The 21,671-nt window shown below is 41.0% G+C and overlaps 3 non-coding genes across 3 annotated transcripts; all 3 read left to right on the top strand.

The window, feature by feature from the left end:
- Positions 1-3,631: 3,631 nt before the first annotated feature.
- trnai-uau lies at positions 3,632-3,725 on the top strand. The gene is made up of 2 exons: positions 3,632-3,669; positions 3,690-3,725. It is a non-coding gene; the product is annotated as a tRNA-Ile (tRNA).
- A 548-nt stretch (positions 3,726-4,273) lies between these two features.
- trnap-agg lies at positions 4,274-4,364 on the top strand. The gene is given in 2 exon segments: positions 4,274-4,309; positions 4,329-4,364. It is a non-coding gene; the product is annotated as a tRNA-Pro (tRNA).
- A 16,668-nt stretch (positions 4,365-21,032) lies between these two features.
- On the top strand, positions 21,033-21,117 carry trnal-aag. Its single transcript has one exon. It is a non-coding gene; the product is annotated as a tRNA-Leu (tRNA).
- Positions 21,118-21,671: the final 554 nt, after the last annotated feature.

Raw genomic sequence — 21,671 nt, 5'->3', positions numbered from 1 at the left:
ATCTAACCTTCATATTAATATTGATGAATTACATTGAAACGCCCCCTGCAGCGAAAAATAGCTTAATAGAATAAAATAAATCTTATTATTATTAAAACACCGTTAACTTGGCATTCAGTTCACTGAAGGTAAAATAAAAGGAGTGTAATCAAGGTTTTGGGGCTACACCGGTCAAAGCGATATTCCAACATCCCATTGGAACATTCTCAAAGAATAGCGAGTTTCGTCCTGTTACTTGGCCAACAATAAACTGAAAAAAATATTCAATCACCTCATGGCTGTTTGAGGGATATTGCTGTGGGTAAATTAGCTCAGCGTTCCTCCCAATATACTCTCGACATTTTTAGGAAAACTTGTGAATCGGTTAGAGACATCAATAGAATATGTTAATGCCTAAAGTTAATTCCAAGGAATCAAATGCAAATGATAATTATTATCAGCAAAGAAAAGTAAATAACTAATTTGAGGCCAATTTTTTTATTCTGCGTGTCTATACCAGGGCAGAATATCCGTAATGGTGGTCGAGTGTTTAAAGCTACGTTTCAGGAAAATCTGTTGAGAAGCTTTGTTTCAACCCTTAACTGTCTTGCACGGTTACTGTATTTCGTCACTACTTGCAAGAAGGTTTCCACTATCCAAGAATCCTTAATTTGACTCCAAACCCTCAAAATTACTAAGGGACTCAATGGAGACTTAACAAACGTGCTTTGTAATGGAAAGTTTACAATTAGCAAATAGGAAACTGGGCGCTGTTGATCAATGATGTTAGATCAATGCTATTATTCCAAGACAATGCATCCTCAGCAAGATTAGTTACATCTTTGTGTGGAAGTGATAAAATCCAATATATATTACAATGTACATTGGTACTGTGCAGCGTTGAAGGTCAACATTGTTCCTCGGCGCACTGTAATATTCTAGCCTTACATCCGAGTTGGGAGTGAGGAAAACAAATATTTTGTATGTTTAACCTGAGCCTAAATTAATCTACAAGGTAGGTGGTTTGACATACTTGGTAGTTCAGAGCAGTATTACCTGAAAAAGTTGCATTTATATACCGCCCCGTAAGTAGGGTAGTGCCACAGAGAGCATATGTCATCAGTGTGGCAATTCAGAAAATGGGAATAGCATAATTTGGGAACACTAATAGAGGCTCAACAGAACAGAACTGTTTCCTGCTATTTTATCTCTCTCGTCACTTGTATTCGTGCAAAATTTACTAACGGAACACGGTATATGGCGTTGTAAATATCACGCTTCAAATTAGTTAAAATTATGGGCAAAAAGTGAAGTCGAAAGTACATTTAAGAGTGGATAGGTCGACAAATCACGTGTTTGAGAAGCATCTCACATTCTGTTTATTTGCCGGTTGCTGTAGTGCAGTGGCTGCAAACCGTTCAGATGCAGAGATATATCTTGTCTCTGAGGAGGAAAATTCTAAAATAAATAAATTTGGTCACCAAACATGGGGTAATAGGATTTAATGAAAACTTTGAAAAGTTGCTGACCATGTTCTTCCTTCAACTGACAACATTCTCTCATGGAATAGTTTAAAACTTTACTCACTAGAATCCCACTGATGGTCGGTTGCTTGGTGTTCGGACATGGATAACAACAGACGAATACCCTCTGCACTTATGCATCAATAGATTTTGACTTTCCAGTTACAAGCGACAAGAACAATATCTGTGTATTAATACAACTCACGTGGACCGGTCGTCCCGATTCACATTGCTGAAGGCGAACTAAAACACACTTGAATCCAAACAGAATACCGAGTAAACATAAGGAACGGAATCAACAACATGTGGTACATAGACAGAGATTTTTTAACAGGGAAACAGGCCACACTTTTAATGTCCCCGATATCAGTTTCCCTTTTCAGCAGCTTCGCAAACTAAAATACCAAATGAAGGATGTTTCCATGATTTCCTGTGATGGATTTTTTCTCAGATGCACAAAATCTGCAGGTTGGTTGGTGCTACAACAACAGATTGAAATTATAAAGCCCAATTCACGCGGGGTAGCATTCCAGAGTGCTTGACAGTGACGGAGACTGACCCCGAAACAGCGTAGAGGGAGGGGGGAGGGGACCATTCGCACGATCATACAGCAAGATGCTTAGACGGATTTGATGGTGTAGAGGGAAGTGGCAAAGCCGAGGCATTGGGGAAAACAGTTCCAGAATTTCGGTGCACAGTGGGCGATTGCATACTCACCTGTGGTGGAACGGAGCGTACGAAGGATTAACAGGAGACTGGAGCTAGTCGAGCGGAGGAAACGGTTGGTCGGAGTTGGGCTTAAGGAAATTAGGTAGTGAGGTGGTGACAGAGCATGAAGGAAAAAACTAAGCTTCGTAATTTGTCATCATGCTTTGAGATTCACAGCAGAAGAACCAAGATTTGTCATGATCAGGTATTCAACAAGGCACCGCTGGGATTTGAACCCAGGATCATTTTTTTATGAGAAAGGACCTTTGCCAATTAAGCCACGGAGCCGTTGTTACATACCAGAGTTTCTCGTTTAATATCCAGATGAATGTTCATTTTTTTGTTAACCAATTTCACAACTGGTTTCTTGTCCATGTCTATGGTTTGACCCTTCCCCACTGCTCAACTGGTTGTGTGCGCTTTATACGAGTCCCCTGATCCGAGATGTTACCTCACAGGTTCATTGTGCCACATGTTGTCAATTGTGCTACACAGAAATACAGAGTCAAGACAGTCTGTGGTTTTCAATTAATTGGTTGCTTTGCTGGTGGCCTGCAATATTGACATTTGTTTTCTGAAAGTGAGTGGGATCAGTCACAGAAGATGTAAACATAGGAATCCAAAATGCAGATAGAAGCAATTGCATTACATGGATCGATTGACGGTCTTCACTTGATGCCTGTTGCTTTGGTGATCAGGATTCGGATCAATTTCCAATGCAATCCAAGTTCATTTGGAAGTCAGCGAGAGGAAAAAAAACTCGATTCTATTAAAAGCACAGAATCTATTGCCAATGTCATTTCGGCATTTCGTCATACTTATATTATTTCACGCAGAAGTGAATTGTTCAATCAATACTAAGCATTACAACTCCAAGAAATTATAACTTTTGGACTACTGTAGTCACTGTACTCGAAAAGGCTGCTTTGTGCCCGGTTTGATTTGTCTTCAGGGACGCTGTCCTTCGTGAGGGCGCTACATCAATACAATTTTTTTTTGTTTTCTTGCTCACAAGAGACGTTGAACTCTTTGTCACTGGATGTGGAGTTAATTATCGTTACTGAAAATGAAAATGGTAGCAATGTTTTCTGCTAATGATTAATCTTGCCCACCAAACCCAACCACAACAACAACAAAATTAAATTTATACAGCGTCTTTCACGTCGAGGCGACGTCCCACATAACTGGACTGTTTGTGTTTCGGCTCTGAGCTGGGGATCGGGATTGGGGAGGTTGGAAGGTGAGCTGTGTTACACTTACATTGCTGAGCTGTGTTACATTTCTTCAAAATGAACAAAAAGTCGAGTATAAGAAATAGAACCTCGGACATTCCTCAAATGAAGCCTCTACATCATTGATATTTATTGTTGCTATTTTTGAAAACTAAAATGAAATGATCAACTAAAGAGTATAATAAAGTAGCTCTAGTGGCGCAATAGGTTAGCGCGCGGTACTTATATGACAGTGCTTCCTCGAGAAATGCCGAGGTTGTGAGTTCGATCCTCACCTAGAGCAGCATTTTTCATTGGTTTAGTCAAGTGAGTTGCATGAGGGAGGTCAAGGAGTAATGTTTTTTTTTAGTTTTGATTCACCCTCTGTCAGTTCGGTTTTTTACCAAACCTCAATAAACGCTGAGCAAGAATTGGAAATAAATATAAGATAAAAGTTGCACATGGTGTTGAATTTGATCAAGTTTGGTTTCAAGTGGAAAAATCCTGCAACAGAGACATTGCATGTTAAGGCAAAAGGATGTCGAGATTTCGTTCAAGTGAGCTGCACTGACAGTCTTATGTTTCATTGCCCACCAAACTCGCGAGAAACGAACTGGCTCTTTTTCACTGCAAAGAAAATATTAGTTGATAAATGGCATGTGAGTTGATTAACCGTGGCCTCGCTGGCACATTGAAACAGCAATTAACGAGCATTGCTTGATCATTTTTGTTGACGATTCGATTTCATGATCACGACGATTTCTGTTAAATGTTCAGCAAATCAATAAAGTTCCATTCAATTTTGTATTGCTAAGTTCTCTTTTTGAAATTTCAGTTATTCGGAGCACGAGTGGCTCGTTGGTCTAGGGGTATGATTCTCGCTTAGGGGTTAGCAACTAAGTAAATATGCGAGAGGTCCCGGGTTCAAATCCCGGACGAGCCCAAATTTTAGCAGAATGTTGTGCTATGTTTCTCACAGCGTTTTTATTTTGAAACAAATAAACCAACTTGGAAATATAATTGTAGTAAGTAAACAACTTAAAAGAGGGAGATAAGTATCTGTTGCGGTATATTGGTATTGTACAGGTTCTTATTGACTCACTTGACTATTCTGCAAGATTCCTATGACTAAAATCAGTGCACACGGAATCATGGAGGAGATAGGCACCAATTGAAGAACTCATAGAAAATCTCCAGCAGAGATCCTTATGGAGTGAGTTGTGAATAGAGAGAAGCTGTAAAGTAGTGAAACTGGTGAAGGAATTTGCTGAGAGTTGGAAATCCGCAGAGGAGATTTACGTGATTATATATATGTATTTTACAAAAGCTTCTGGGGAAATGAGAGAACAGCTGAAAATTTAGATCCTGTGTCATGTGGGAACTCCAGAACACTTTGCTAGTACCGGACAAACACATGTGAAGAATGTGCGTCCAGCGGCTCGAGCTGAGAGTATCTGAGCTTGAGGAGATGATGGTATCACTGCAGTGAATACTGTAAACTGAAGCCTTTATCGATCGTAAGTTTTAAGAATTCAAATTGCTGTTATTGCATTTAAATCCAGAACTCACTCCCTCATTCAACTTTTTCGTGGTCAGTTTCAAGATAATATTCATTGGCCACATAACCACACTCTTGTTTATCATTCCTTCCCCACCTTTTGACAACCACCCCACCTCGGTCCACAATATTCTATGTTCAAGTGTGGGAATATAATATATTTTTAAACTTTAAATACTCCTTTGCACTTCTGTGCATGAACGGCATCTGCATGTGGCTGTATCTGGACGCAAGTAAAATTTGTTCTTCTTCAAATTTATGTCAAATGTTTCAACAATATTGTTCCGATCATTCTGTACTGATTTGTTCCAGGCTTGATTTTTTAAATACTTATTTTCCGTTTCACAAAAACAATGTTATTAAAATTTTGCATGTGCAGTCTTCACGTAAACGCATTATCTTGTTTGTTCACATTTCTGGAACTAATTGGACTAATTGGAGTTAATCCATGATGCAAGCTGCATATACGTGCTCGATATATGTACACATTTCTTTCAATGTGACATCAGTTTGTCAATTGAAGCCTCTGCCTTCAGCAAAAACAATGTTGTAGTGTAACAAACAGCATGGTACTTCCAACGCTGCTTACAATCATCGCTATTTACTACCCCATTCTTGTAGCATTTGGAATTCCACGTAATTTATTCGGTTGCATTGATTTACCATTTTGAAAAGTTAACTCTATTGGGTGGCAGAAAACATTTTGTAATGTGACAGATCATTTTATTATTTTTTTAGTAAGAAAGAGGGTTGGGAGTATAAATGGTTCAGATGAGCAAATAGACTCGGAAGTGCAGGTCAATAAACCCTGACTGTAGCAAAACAAGTGGAAACGGATGTGATCAAAGATTTAAAAAGATTTACTAAGTTTGTACCAAGCGTAAATATTCCACTCGGATCAAGCAGATCGTCCTAGAGTTTGTAATCTATACGAATCTTTATTCCTTCCTTTGCCTTCTGTAACTATTTCCCTAACATAAAGGTGTGTCGTGCTCTTCAAAGAGTGGGAAAAAAATAAGGATTCAAATAGCAACTTCCACCAGCTCAATGGGTGCAACATTTCCTTCTCATTCCTACATTTTATTCCATTGTCGCTGCGTTGCATTTGTGTCCCGTAGGTACGGACTCCCTACTTTAGTGCAGACTTTAGGCGCCGAATAGACTCTACGGTGTTGTATGTTTCTCTGATTCTATTGTAACCTTCTACACATTTGAATAGACCACAAAATTTACATACGTTTCGGGGCTTTTCAAACAGTTTGGTTATTTGGAGATGTGCTGATTCATTGTGAAATACCACGTTGAGGCTTACTGTGGAAGCTGTGCAACAAGAGCTTCGTACTTCAAGTAATTTCTTGTGACTTGGATTTTAAAGTATTTTTCCTGATATTGGTGTTTTCTGGTCTTCTACATCCCTATTGTGTACGGAGAATAGGACTCTGATTTGCAACCAACAATAGCAATAATGGGCAATACTGCTCAACATACCGAAGGGTTAGCCACATATTTCAGTGATGGATCGTGCTAACAATGCATAACAAATATTTATGAAATTGTTATTCCCTTTTCTTGCTTTACATGTAATATCTTAGTATTTTTTTAAAATGCAGTCTAAGATGATCAACTAAAACATCAGCATTTTTCACTTTGAATATTACACTCATCTTTTCTTAGGAAAATTTTCCTATTGCTAATGTTTTGTAGAGGGATCCTCGTAAATAAGTCAAGATGACATACTTCAGAAAATAACTGGATTCTGCATTCTATATGAGACCAACTAATCAGCAGTTGTAAAGAATTGTACGACCCCCTTTTTATTGTCCCGAAACGGTTTGGCGCTTTGATATCGCTTACTGGATTACTAAAGGATATTTGGCATACGTGAATGAGACCGGAAGAATTCTGGGATATTAACTGAATTTTAAAGTAATTGAAACAAATGAAAGAAAACGCTGCCAGAACACAACACAAATTTATATATATCATCAAGCTATGTATGGCAATGAATAATTTCCCTGTTCAATACTCATTGCTAACTTCATGGGGAAAAGGCCAAATAGTTCAGATGCTGATAATTTTAAATAAAAACAGGTTGCTGGAAGTACACAGTAGGACAGGCAGCACATATGGAGAGAGGAAAATCAATTAATGTTTCAGGTCAATGACCTTCCGTCAGAGCTTCCTTACATTCTTTGAACATGTCCCTTAGCACTAATAGGATTTCGTATAAAATGCACTAACTGTTCGTTGTGTGCGAACAATTTGGGAACAATTCGAAGAAAACGCAATTAAATATGATACAGCTTTACACTTTTAACCAAACAATGTTTATTCGCATAAATTATCTTTTCTATTGCCATTACTTCTCACAGTTAATTTTTTGGCGATTGTGATCCTGACAAGCAGAAAGTGCGGTCTCTCCAAATGCATCACTCTCTACTTGGTAGCCATGTCATCGGCGGATCTCCTGGTCGTCTATGTTGATGTGCTGTTGAACAAAATTAATAATATGTATTTCCCATTAAGTTTTTAATTCTATACTCCACTGTGTCGTGTTCAAGGTGCTTTGCTAACTGCAACTGTCCACAATTCTGTATGGTTCACTGTTGCTTTTACTTTCGGTCGATTTGTAGCCATTTGCTGCCTAAAGTTGAAACCAATATATTGCACAGAGAGAACAGCCACAGTGGTTATTGTAATTTTATCGGTTCTCGGCTGAGCATTGCCTGGTACTTTACAGCTGATCCTTACGTTATAATTGACGGTACTCCATGGTACTGCGTCTCCAAATCAAGCTATTATACATTGGCCACCTGTGAAGCGTTTGAAAAGCTTCACCGAGTTGTTGCTCCGATATTTGGATTTGCTTTGTTTTGCCTGTCAATGCTCTGATTACCAGACACATTTTATGGCCAGTAAACTCCGAAGGAGGCTTCGAGGTCAGGGAATTTCTGCGAAAATAATTGATCCGGAGTTGGAAAACCGCACAAAATGCATCATTTTACTCTTTGCCATTTCGGGAAGTTTTATACTGCTGTGGTTATCAAGTATTACATTTTATTTGAAATGGCAACTTTCCAATTATAATTATAGCGAAACATGTGTCAATAGCATGCGGTTGTTCGTGCAATAAACCGGAATCATGTTTCAAAGGTTGAGTTGCTGTACCAACACATATATTTATGCGTTGACTCAAAATAAGTTCAGAAAAGCGTTTAAGAAATTGTTAGTTTATTCATTTCATATTATTGCTAAATTAATGACAAATGCCATAAACAGAAGGTAAGAAAGGACATGGCACCACACGCTTTTGAACTGCAGCATTATTGATGAAATCTACATTAACAAGGAAACCTACCATCATTATAAGCAGATTTCATTCACTGTTTCCTCCCAACTGTAGTAAATATTTCCAAAATGTTTGCTCCTGCCTCTTAGAAACTTTAAACATGAACATCCCTAGTCATAGTGAAGGAAGGGTTGATTTTGTTTTCATGAGCCTTTCCATTAAAAATATGTTACGAAATGTAAATAACTACTTGCATTGCTAACCTCCAATTAAAGTCCGAAACAAATTTATTGATACAAAATTTATCTTTAGAACATATGTAAATAATGGGAATGAAATACCATATGTTGAGTTATGATGAACTTATAAAAGGAACAATAGCATGGGCCCACCATGATTTCCTTATTTTCTTTCTTAAACTTGCTTTTGAAAAAATACTTGGTGCTGTTGTGGGAGGAAGAATCGACTCAAGCACGTCGAAAAATAAGTCTGCTTTGGGTGAAACCGTTATGCATAGCTTAAACAAGAAGAACTGGCTGCAGTTCGTCAATAGCAATATATTGTTATATTTATATTTAGTTATATGTGGAATGGAGTACTTCATGGAAATTGATGAATATTATGTTTTACATGGATGATGTGTTCATTCTAAATGAACATTTAATGACCAAAGTTGAACTGAAACGGTGTTCAATTGCATTGTATTTTCCAATTTACAAAATAAATGGTATTCCGGCATTTGGAAAGATCTCCCTCGAGAAAAGGTTAGCTTAAGTTACCGGCCTAATTTGTCCTTGTGTCAGCTGGAATGATAATATTCTGAGATCCTGCAAATGGGTGGGGATGGGGGCAAATTCGTTCTCTTGGAGCGAAACTGGATCCGTGATGACATCGCTGGCAATGGAGTGTCCGAATCTATCGAACCAGTGATGGTGTCTCGTCGAGTTCCTGAGCCACAGGGCACGCCGATGACAGCGCAGTCAGCCTGACTCACCGACAAGACCTGGCACTGGGGAAAGGGAAACAACTCACTTAGCTCCTGTTAAACTTAATGCCCCAACAGGTCGGGTGGTCCCTGTTGAATTGGCAGCGGGAAAGCTTGCCGGATAGCCAGAGGAACGGCAAGCTATGCGTTTTTAGTTGTTTGGTATCCAGCAGTGCCGCAACGCAAATTCTGGGGTCCAAAAGCATTGGTTCTTGCCAACCTTAACAAAATATTATCCATAATTAGGTAAGCAGAATGCGTCCGTAAAGCAAAATAGAGTGCACACAATTTTGAACAATCTATCTCTGGGTTTTCCATATTTAGGTGGTTTGCACCTAAATTTGTTTGTATAATCATCATCATGGTCAAAGGTTTCCGTAGTTATCAAACTCCCGGCTGCAAATGCATCTGTACTTAGTAACGTGGAATTATTACTCCACTATTCCGACGCAATATTGCTCTTTTAGTGGAGCACAGCATCTGGTTTGCCTTAGTCACTGCAACGGAACACTGTTTGAATACATTCAATTTATTTTCAGTCAGGATTCACATGTCCGTTTCATTTTACATACAGATTATTTTCTTACCATATAAATAGTCCTCCCTTCCTTGAACTTTTTGACCCAATGTGAACACTTTGCTTTTTTCTGCAATAGATTTCATCTGCCAACTACCTGCCCAATTTCGAAGTATGTTTAAATCCTCCTATAACCTGCCCCGTTCATCCTTGGAGTCTGCCACGTTCATTATCAGTGTATCCTCTGCAAATTTAACAAATGTGCTTGTGACTCACAGGACGAAATCATTTATGAACAAGTTAAATTAAAGAGGTCCCAACAGAACCTTCAGCGTCTCCATTGATAACATGCGCCCAGCCTGATGACACTCCCTGTAGCACCACCTCTTCTGGGTTCTATAGGTCATGCAATTACATACCCCTTGCAAGAAGGGTTTTCTGATTCCCGATTTGTTAATTTTAGGTACCAGCCTTTCATGAGAATCTATAAGAAAAGGCCTTGCTGAAATCCGTATTTACCTCATCCATTGCCTTTTCTTATTAAGTACGTTTGTCACACAGAAAAACAAACTAGTAAATTGGTTCGGCAGTTAGCCCTTTCATAATCCCATATTGGCTAACTTTTATAATTTATTAATGTCCAGATGCTGCGTGATTTTTTTTGAATCAGAAACTCTATAATTTATACAGACGGGTTCTCAACCTGACTGATGTGCAGTTTCCTTTGCCAATTTTGCTAACATTTCTAAATCATGAGAAATAATTCTGCAATTAGGATTAGCGGGAATATGCACAACCTGCATTCCATTACAACAAACTATTCTTGCGGTTTCACTGTGTAGGTTTCACTGTGCAGGTGCTCTCTCTCTATCTGTCTCTCTCTCTCTCTCACACACACACACACAAAGACACACACACGCGCGCGCACACACCTGATTTACACTCTCATACTCACACACTCTCTCTCGCTCATTATTTTTCTCAATGGCTCTCACCCCACTTTATCTCCACCAGCCACCGTTCATTGTGCGACAGGAGCCGGGAGCCACTATGTGGCTGGAGCCGAATGACATTATGTGCAGTGACAGCAGGCTGGGTCTCTATGTGACAGGAGCCGAGGGACACTATGTTGTTAGAGCCGAGTGTAACTATGTGCTTGCAGTGACAGAAGTCGTGGTCTCTATATGACAGGAGCCGTGGGTCACTACGTGACAGGAATCGTGGGTCAGTCTGTGCAGTAACAGGAGGTGCTGAATAAGGACACAATGCAGTAACAGCCACTATTTCTCCGGCTCTCCGCGCTGCATCCTCCCAACTGCCAGCTCCTGCGCTTCCCTGAGAGGATGGTACCCTGGGGATGGAGGGATAGAGAGGCAGGGAAGGAATTGCTCTTATGGAGAGAGAGAGGGAAAGGTATAAGAATGTAAGAATTAGCAGCAGGAGTAGGCTATTCGACCACTCGAGCCTGCCCCGTCATTCGATAAGATCATGGCTGTTCTTGTGACTTAACTCTAATTACCTACGCTATCCCCATATCCCCTAATGCCTCTGTTTTTTTAAAAAACTATCAGTCTGAGCCTTGAGTTATTGAGGAAACAGGGTTTGGGGGAGCGATGGAGGAAGAAAGAGAGGGAGGAAGGGAGCATTCGAGAGTGACGATGATATATATATATATACATAGAGAGAGAGAGAGAAAGAGAGAGAGAGAGAGAGAGAGGGGGGGGGGGGGGCGAAGGCGTTGTGGGTTGGTGGGGGGTGGTTAGGCCGGGGGAATATGATTTAATAATGATTAATAACATGATAATGTATAATTTTGGACATTGTTTAGAATAGCCCAGATCACAGCAAGTTAACAGTTATGGGCAGGGAATGATGGGGTCGAGGAGCTACAGGTCGTGGTTCTGTTGACGTTATTGACGGGAAAGAGTTACTCATGTGCACGTGCAGCCAGTACCAATGGGACCTCCGAGGTGTTAATGCGGGCGGGCTCCCGAGAGATGGTTAAACGGGGAAAAGGTCGCATGCGCGAGGAATGGGCGCGGAAGCGGCAAAAATCAATCATGGCGAGGCGTGAGGAGCGAAGATAAGGGGATCGTTATTATTACTGTTAACATTCCTAAGTGCTTATTGTTTCTTTTAATGTTATTATATTATGATTATATAAGTATCTTGATGGTTTTCTTATTATCATCATTATTGTTTTATCAGATTAATGTCATTGTTGTTTTTGTTACTTTTATTATCATAAAATGGGAACAAGTTTTAATTTCTAAAGCTTTTATGTTATAATTAATTGTTATTTGGGGGCTGTGTGTGCATTTTCAGGAAGCTATCGATTGTGTTCAGTTTTGATAAACGTTGCTCCGCTTTTTTTTCATTGTCCTTCTTTTTGTGCTCCTGCGGAAAGAAAATTGAACTTGAAGAGAGTGGATGTGAGTTAGAAAATCTGCCTCGCACATCCTGACCACGGGTTTATGTCCAGTTATTGCAGCTGCAAAGCATCCAATGCACTGTGTGTTGTCATTTTCGCTCTCTTCCTCTCTCCCAACGCACTCCACAACTCCCCACAACCTGCCCCACACCCCCACCCTCCATGAGTGCTTTGAAAAATCTTTCAAGTGATTTACTGCAAACCCAGCTAACAGCTTAGTACGGATCCCTGACTGTCCTCCTGACGCGGAAGACGCTACACTAATGTTGTTGCTGTTGTTAGCGTGGATTTCTGTAGCTTCGAGCACTCGCCTCGCTAACGAGAGAACTGGATCCGATTCCCAGCGGGACGAAACGTTGTGTAAGTTTCGTTCTCGACACACCTGTTTATGTAAGTGGGAACCTGATTGTTTATTTATCTGTTGGTGGATCACTTTTTCAGCAATAAAAATGTATACCAAATAAAAATAATAATCAGTGTAGGATACAATTGTGCGAATTGGCGTCCGTGTTTTGCCGATAACATGTAATCGACATACCAATTTATTACAAATCTGAACTAAATAATGATGAGGAACACTCCGCTATATTCTGTGAGACGTCTCGGAAACGTAATGAGCGGCTGTATTCAATGCAAAGCTTATTATTGTCGCCATTGTAAAGTGTTCTCATGAAGTATTTCTTAAGAAAACGTAGTTACCATTCGGCTCCAACATCCATGAAGTAATTGATTGATTTGTTTGGAGCATCTTGGCCAGCTAACAAGGAAACCTCCATGGTCTTTACAAACCGTGCCATGTGGTCTTTGCAGTCGACTTGAACAGGCGCAGATCCTCGGTTTATCTTGTTATAAGACCATAGGACGCAGGAGCAGTACTAATCCTGTCGGTCTCTTAGCCTGCACCGCCATTTATTAAGAATATGGCTGATCTCTTTCTCTAATTCGAATTACCCGCCCTATCCATTTATCTCTGAATATCTCTCGCCAAGAAGTCACCTCTATCAATTAAAGGTTGAACAACTGGAAGATGAACCCTGAGTTACGATGGATGCCTAATGTGCCAGTGCTTATCAATGTTTCTCTCTCCAAGAACTGCATTTCCTACTCTTAATAATTTCATTGTTCTCTTCTTCTCTCGTCCCTATAAACGAATTAAAAAAACGCGTTTCAATGTTCCCCAAAGATTCTCATTTTCTTATGAGAAAATGAGGTTTGCGACATCCTCACGACGTGAAAGGCGCTCTATAAATGTAATTTTGCTTTTGTTCTTGTTGCTGATGAGAAGCAACGAAACTTACTCAGTCTTATTGGTCACTCTGATTCTCTGCATTTCAATGACGGTTCAATTCTCTTTTGGACCTTTTTTTTTATATGCGAGGATTATTGCTTTCTAGTGGATAGGATTCGTCGCTCTCACCGCCGCGGCCCGGGTTCGATTCTCGGTCAGGGAAGCATTTCATTTTATTTTTCCGATTGGAACCGAAATTTGCTTGTGTACAATAAACAGGCAGATATGTCCTGCAATCGTGGCTGCGCTTCACAGCACCAATAATAATAATAATACTTGCATGTCATACAGTGGCTTCGAGACGTGTCAAAACTCTTCGCACTATGTAGTTTAAAGTTAGTTGACTGTATATTTTGTGAACAAATGATCTATTTAATTCAAATCAAAACTGCCGATAATCGTATCCTTTATTAAAGACACAAATCAGGGAAATAAGCTCAGGCAATATCCGGAATTGGTTTGAGAATAAATTAATTCAGTTCAAATTTGATTTGATACCACACTTCAACTGAAATGCTGAGTATATGGTTTCTTCTGAGCAAGTGGATATCTGGGAGATTATACCTCTGCCTCAAAGTTGTGTTGCAAGCAGCAGATTGGTTAATTATTTGAATAACGTTTCTGTCTGTTGTGCAGATAAGGCATGACAATATGTCAATCACAATTTTGCATACCGTATATCAATAATCAGAGCTTCCAGTGACTCACTCAGCAAGTCAGGCCGGTTAGTTTCGTGGGTGAGCGTGTGGTGCTAATAACGCCAAGGTCGCAGGTTCAATCCTCGTACGGGCTACAATTTTAATTAAGTTACACTAGCAGCAGTGGTGCTGCGAACAATAATAATAATTAACCTGGCATTTGTTAAAGCACCTTATCACGTCTTCAAGGCGTCTCAAGGCGTTTCACAGAATATAGAGTAAAGTGAATTTACTAGATGTTTTGTAGCCGAAGAGCAGCAGGTAGTAGCAGTAGCAGCCCACAAATACTTGTGGAACAAGGTGACCAATTCACTGCTATTATTCTTTTTTTATTTTTATTATTGAAGGGATTATTACAACAGAAAAGCGATTCGTCAATCGACTGCGAACCGTATTCTTGTTTACTAACATTCTATCACTGAAACTAATCTTCCCTCTCAAGGTTGCTAGTTTTATTGCTTGTGTTCATTCGAACATGGATATGCTATTACTTTCGCCACCATGTTCATGGTTATCGTTACATTAATCATAGAAACAGAATATCTGATGAAACTTAACAATGCAGTTAAATATATTCACTGGACAATTCGTAAAGAATTTGATATTGATGTAAAGTTCAACTGTTATCAACATCAGTCAGTGAAAATCATGCAACTAAACAACTTTACGATAATCTGTGGTTTACAATTATAATAATGCAATAATCCTCGCATTTGACACAGATACATTAAATTACATAAAGACAGGTCAATCAGCTATAACAGACCAGATATTGGTATCAATAATTGATTAGAATTTACATGCAGTATATGATTGATGTAAATATTCCAAGTGATTACCATGTGAAAGATAAGCAGCTGGAGAAATCTGGAAATATATCGAGCTTGGAGATCAATGCATAAGTAGGTGGAAATATAAAACAAATGTTTCTTTTGTCATCGGTGCAACGGGGACTATTCGTACAACTATTCTACGCGACTTCACGACATAAACGGTAATATCAACCAACTGCAAAAATTTTTTGGAAACTCATATATACACTGTTAGAAAAAACTAAATCAATTCATATGTAAAGTGACAGCGTCGTTCATGTGGCTAAACAATTACCATGTAAAATCAGTGTTAAAGGAATGATAAACATTTTTATCATAGATAATAGAATAATTATCATTAGGGTTGGTCACCCTGTATACGGAATGCCTGTATCCCTGAATCCTATAACACTTGGATTGTGTTAGTGGCAATGAATGGACATCAAAGTTAATCGAGAGTGCGTGTCTTCCCAAACAAACTCACTTGTAATAATCATTGCATTTGGCATAGGATAATATTCAAACTGTCTATTGCGCGTGTGAATATTAATACATGTTTCACTTGATACAGTATCTTAGCACATCTCCGAGAATTCTAAAAGCGCTTCAAGCAATGTTCTGCAAAGGGAATGAACTTTGTGCTTCATGCGAGAAAAGACACCTGTATCCAAACGACCTTTCTACCCCAATATTTTCAGATTCACACAAAACTATAAGAACGTGGACAAATTTGTTAACAAACACGAAAACGACCTCCCCGTCGGGGAATTGAACCCCGGTCTCCCGCGTGACTGGCGGGGATACTAACCACTATACTATCGAGGATTCACATGGAAGCGTGTACTTTACTTCCACCCTGTATACATGTGATGAAATGTTAGAGAGATAGATTGTGCCAAATATTGGAAGAAATTAAACTTTAGAGTGAATATCTTGATGTCGATCCGAGTTCTGTGGCAAGTACAACGTTTGGTGCAGGTGGGAATGCGAGTGGTAGAATTTTGAATAGGTTTGTGGATAGTGAGGAGGGGAGACCGGCGAGGAAGGAGTTAGAGCACTCCAGCCGAAAGTTGACAAAGGATGGGTAAGTGTCGGCGGGAGCCATAAAGTATTGCTTGTTCCTGATTGACGTTAACTGCAGGAAATTTGCGCTGAACAGGCTCATGATGTCCGATAGACAAGCTGACCAACATCAGGAGACTGGCGGGTCGCAGCTGGAGATGGAAACGTAAAGTTGAGTGCCATCCGCATACATGTGGAAGTTAACCAAGTGTCTGCGGATGATATCACCGAGAAGCAGTAACTATATGAGGAAGAGAGCTACCCCCAAAGGATATATCATTCACGTACCGCACAATTGACCAAGTGGAAGCGCGAGGAAAAGCCATTTGCAGAAATTTAGTGTTGTCCTTTGTAAGGTGTGAATCCAACCAAGCGATTGCGGTCCCACTGAGGTGGATGATGGAGGACAGGCGGTAGTGGAGGATGCGGTGATCCACTGTTTCAAACGCGGCAGAGAGATTCAGGAGGGCGAGGAGGCAGAGAGTGCCATGGTCACAGACAGAGAGGATGTCGCTTGAGACCGTCACGATCGTTGTCTGTGAGAGTCGATCATGGAGCAGCTTGATGACTGCTTCATGGCAGCCGTGTTTGGTGGGCCTGAGATATAGGAGGTCTGAGGATGAGAGGGTACTTTTTGAGGTTCGCGAGGGACAGCTTCTTCCGTTGGCAGAAATGCAGGGATGATTTATTGATGGAGGGGAGAGGGATGCGACAGCTGAAGGGGATGAGAACGTGGTCAGAGATGGCCTTGTCCGTGATGGAAATGTCGATGCCATGTGAGATGACGATCTCTAGGGAATGGCCCCGCTTGTGGGTCGGCGAGTTGATGTGGAGGGTGTGGTTTTGGGAGGAGAGGAGTTCAGTGAAATCTGAGGAAGTTGTGCAAGGGGATTCTCTTGGTGTAGTTTGAAGTTGCCCATTATGAGCAGGCGGTCAGAGCAGAACGATGGGGAAGAAATAACGGAGATATCGAAGAGGAAGGAGACGGGTTTGAGGTGGCGGCCGTAACCCATGGAGAACTTTGAGTGAGAGAAAGGAGGGATGGTCGAGGTTTAGGTGCTCAATTGAAGAGAAGCAGTCATTGAAATAATGGAATAGACGGTGGGAAGCTCGAGGAATGAGGGTCAACCCATCGCGTAGTTGCTTAGGGCGGGGTTTGTTATGGAAGATGTAGCCAGGAGGGTAACGTTACACTAATGCGCCCGGAGACACTGGGTGAAAGAGAGGTTTCCCTAAGCCGACCGATATCCAGGTTCTCATCCAGGATGGGGTCGCGGTTAATGAGGCTTTATCATGGAGGGAGCGAACATTTTGTGGAGAAATGCGGATGATTTTTTGGGTGGTGGTGGGAGAGGCCGCAGTATAGAGTGGTATGGAGAGTATTTGGGTTCGTGGGGAAGAAATGACCGTCATGTTTGAGGAAACGTTTGTGTTGGGAGGGCATGGCTGAGCTTGGAAGATGTGACTTTTGCCTTTCGGAGGCTATAGCTGTGGAGGGACGGAGCGACTGAACGGTTCTGGTGGCTGATCTCTGACAACCAACGCCGGTTACCACGATGGGCCTGGTGGAGGGATCCCAGGCGGTAACAGTTGGTGTCCCGGCGGCAGAGGAGGCGGGAAGACAGGTGGGAGACGCCCAAACACACACACACATACTTACACAGATACAAACACAAACAGACACACACACACAAACAAAGGCACATCCGCAGAGACACACATGGATAAACACAGAATCACACACACAGAGAGAGACCACACACACACAGATGTACATATACACAGGCACAAACAGACACAATAACGCAGACACACAGCCATACGCAGACTAACACAGAAAGACACGCATAGACTCACACGCACACAGACACGCACCTGGATGAAGAGACACGCCCAAACATACAGGTACAAACACGCACGGAGAGACACACGCACATTAAAACACACACACACAGACACATACAGACGGACACAAAGAAACACACATAAATTATCACCGACATAAACAAAAACACACACAGTTCTTCCCGGTGTTTTCCACAGTGACATTTAACTCCAATATCTGTCGTGCCCAGTCTCCAAACTGATTTCTGGTGCTTTCTCTGCCAGACTTGCCAGTGTACGATTAAACCAAAGTTTCCTTTCTAGAAAAATCTCCTGACAAACAGCACAGGGGTTTCTTTCCTGATTTTCCCAGCACCGGGCAATACAGTGGCGACAGAAGTTGTGGCCGCACTGACGGCTGAATACAACAGTGAAGAAATCCAGACAAATCGGACAAATGATCTTCTCAACACAGCTCTCAGCCTGGAGTCTTGAAGCCATTTTCACCTTCACCATTTTCTGATTGTAATTGGTTTCAGTTTCAGTGTGAGTGTGCAGCGGCTCCCAGTGACTTGTATGTCAATTCCTCTCCTTTAGTCTCTTCTTGTGAAATCAGTTGATAGTGACTGTGATCCCAGGAAACCATGAGGAACCCGTGTGCAAAAGCCACAATCTTCTCCTCTTATTACTTTGTTGACGACTGTAAGACCCATTGATATTACTGGTCTGAGAAACGGGAATAATACTACAATCCATCTAATTGATACAGATCCTGTAACGTTTCAATGCTCTGCATATTTCTGTATAGTGTCGTGACTGCAGAGTTTTGGTACAGCCATTCTCCACACAACCAAGTGCATCAAACAGTTATGTAGTGACTGGCCATCGTTTGGGCTTGGCCCAGAGACGCCTCGTTTGAAACCTCACGTCTAAATCAATCAACAGCCTTGAAGGAGGCAAGGGAGGAAGCGAGGTGACGGGACTGTGGGATGGAGTACCAGATTGTCGGGACAGAAAAGTTGAAAGCTCGGACACCGAAGGTAAGACGGGAAATTCTGGAACTCACTGCCACAATCCCTCCAACTTGTCCCCTTCCTATCCATCTTCAAGTCGCTCATCAAGGCCTTCCTTGTGCAAGGAACAGGGAGAGAGTTAACGTGGAGAGAGGATGAGGGAGGCAAGTTGGCCGTGTTAGTTGGTTGACTCTGCAATATTCATCCAAAATAGCTCGCAGTTTTTATCATATATTGTGTGACACTTACATCCTGATCAAAATATGTTTTCTTACAAACGCATTGGTGGTTCAATGGCAGAATGCTCTCCCACGTGGGAAACCCGGGTTCGATTCCGTACCAATGCTTTTTTTTGTGGAGGAAAAGTGCATCTGACACAATAACAAATAAACAATCCCCAGGCCTCAAATAGGGGGTTTTGAGTCAAAACTAAAGGAAGAAAACGGTTGGGTATCACCTCAGTGAATCAGCCAGCTCAGAAATGTGAAGCTGGAAGTGTGCAGCTAACTTAGTCTGGTCTGAGGGTGATCAATCGCCATCCACTCTATCACGTTGTCAGGGGATTGCTTCACCGACACAAACGCTGGCTGCTGATTATTGATTGGATCTTGATACCAATATGCACACATGCTGTTGCTGTTCACAATACACATCTGACATGGTCGTTGTACAAGATGAACAACGCCATAAGTGTTTGGTAGGTTTGGGTTTCCAACCGACTTCCCCAAAGTAACTGGTGTCTAAATCCAGCGCCTTAGACCATTCGCAAACCGCATCTACCAACATTTCTCATTACTTATGATCAAACTTCTACTGCCACGACGGAGACCCGAGTCCATACTCAGACAGTCTGTCGACCACTGATGACTTAGTGAGCACTAAGTCTTGAAAACTCATCAATAATTTCAAGCTTTATTCAGGCGATATTCCAAGAAAACTGTTTGGGGAAATGCATTTACTCACTGGCTTGCAGCACTGCATTTCAAATGAATGGTCAGAAACTAAACATTTGTTTGGTTAAATGGTCTTCATATTGAAAATGTTGCAGCGCATCAGTCACTTGTTTCCTGGCTACGTGCCCTTGTGTTTCTACCGTTTGGCTGGATGTGTATTTGTATTTCCAGGACTTTTTACTTCGTTTCTTCAACCTGCATTCGGGAGTTTCCAATTGTCACTTATTATGAGTGACTTGATCAGTGTCTTGGGACGTCCTCCCGAAGTGAAAGGCGCTCTATAAATGGAATCTTGTTGTTGTTGTTGTTGTTATTGTAGACCAATCCAGCAATATCAGGAGTTTTGGAAAAGATCCGAAAGGTGGAGCAGCATCTGATTTTTATCCGTTTTTCCGAAATTCATTAAGTTCCTGAATTTTCAGTATTTTAGCGGATATCACGTTTGCCTGAAACGTGAAATGTCGCAGCTTCGAAACGTCGTTGAAACATCTATTTCACTTTTATTTTTCAAAAATGATTCTTCGGTGTTGATGATCATTCACTGTTTCAATTGCAGCGACTGAAGCAGATAAAAGATTGTTACTATGAAAATAAGTTCCAGTTTGCAAAGAAAGTGAAGATTTCAGGCTACAAAAACGATAAGACTTAATTCCTGCGGCTCAATTGAATTCTGTTGTACCTGTAGTTTTGAAGCAGAAGATGTGACATAAAAATTTATTATAGTTGGTTCCGTTTGATCTTAAGTTGTCGAAACATCAGCGAACAGAATCCAATAAAGTGAAAGAGTATGATGATCAAACCATTGATTGCAATTAATATAATCTCCTGTTTCAAAGATGGTCAGTTTAGAGTTTACCAGTCACAGTAAATCTGTGGCCAATCTTTCTGTTTTTCAGGAAAACCAGCTCTCATTTCACACAGGATAATAGAGTGGGAGGGATAGACGTCTAGGTACAGGATAGAAGTGGAGGCGAGGACAGGAGAAGAGGACCATTAGGTTTTACAGTGGAAAGTGAAGATAGATTTAGAAGGAATCACGCTGGAGATGCCTAGGAGGATTTCCACAGGCTGTTGTGTTGTAATTGAAGGTGAACACTGTTGGTGTCACTGAAGGGATATCGTCAAAGTAATGAATTTGCTCAATTGCAGGAGAGAAAGAAGGGAGATAGATTTTCAGATGTGGTAGCGTGGCCGAGCGGTCTAAGGCGCTGGATTAAGTTTCCAGTCTTCTCCTCGGAGTCGTGGGTTCGAATCCCACCGTTGTCAATTTGATTTTCCTTTGTATTTTCCCCCATTCTTTCAAACTACAGGATAGTGTAGAAAATAACAAACTTGAACAATCACATTATTTTGCAACGATTGCCATTGTCCTCCGTTTGACCCTCTATTTTTTCAGCAAATATTTTAAATCGTTGTCCTCTTGATACCGACTAACCCGTCATCAGAAATATTTGTTCGTTTTGCAGCCTATCGAATACACTGATCAATTGGAAAACTTCTGATCAGTCTCTTATTAACAGCCTCTGCTCCAAGTAGAATAATCCTAGCTTATCTAGCCACTAATCCTAAATTTCTGGTCAGCTCCAGGGGAAAAGTAGAGATGTACAGGACCAATATTTCGGAGATGGGGGAGAAATGAGTTCTTCAAAGCACGACTATGGGGTTAAAGGACAGTTGGGAATTCATCCACGATTTGGTGTCTGAAATGCAAACGGTTGGAACACCAGTGTCCCTGGAATGGCGGGCAGACAAAGAGGTAAAGAGAGTGAAACCTACGATAGGGCAGAACGAAAAAGCTGGACATAAGAGGACACGCGGCA

The sequence above is a fragment of the Callorhinchus milii genome, unplaced genomic scaffold, assembly GCF_018977255.1.
Source record: "Callorhinchus milii isolate IMCB2004 unplaced genomic scaffold, IMCB_Cmil_1.0 Scaffold42, whole genome shotgun sequence".
In the NCBI taxonomy this organism is placed as follows: Eukaryota; Metazoa; Chordata; class Chondrichthyes; order Chimaeriformes; family Callorhinchidae; genus Callorhinchus; species Callorhinchus milii.
The sequence above is the reverse complement of the archived record's forward strand: the minus strand, read 5'-3'. Positions and strand labels throughout refer to the sequence as shown.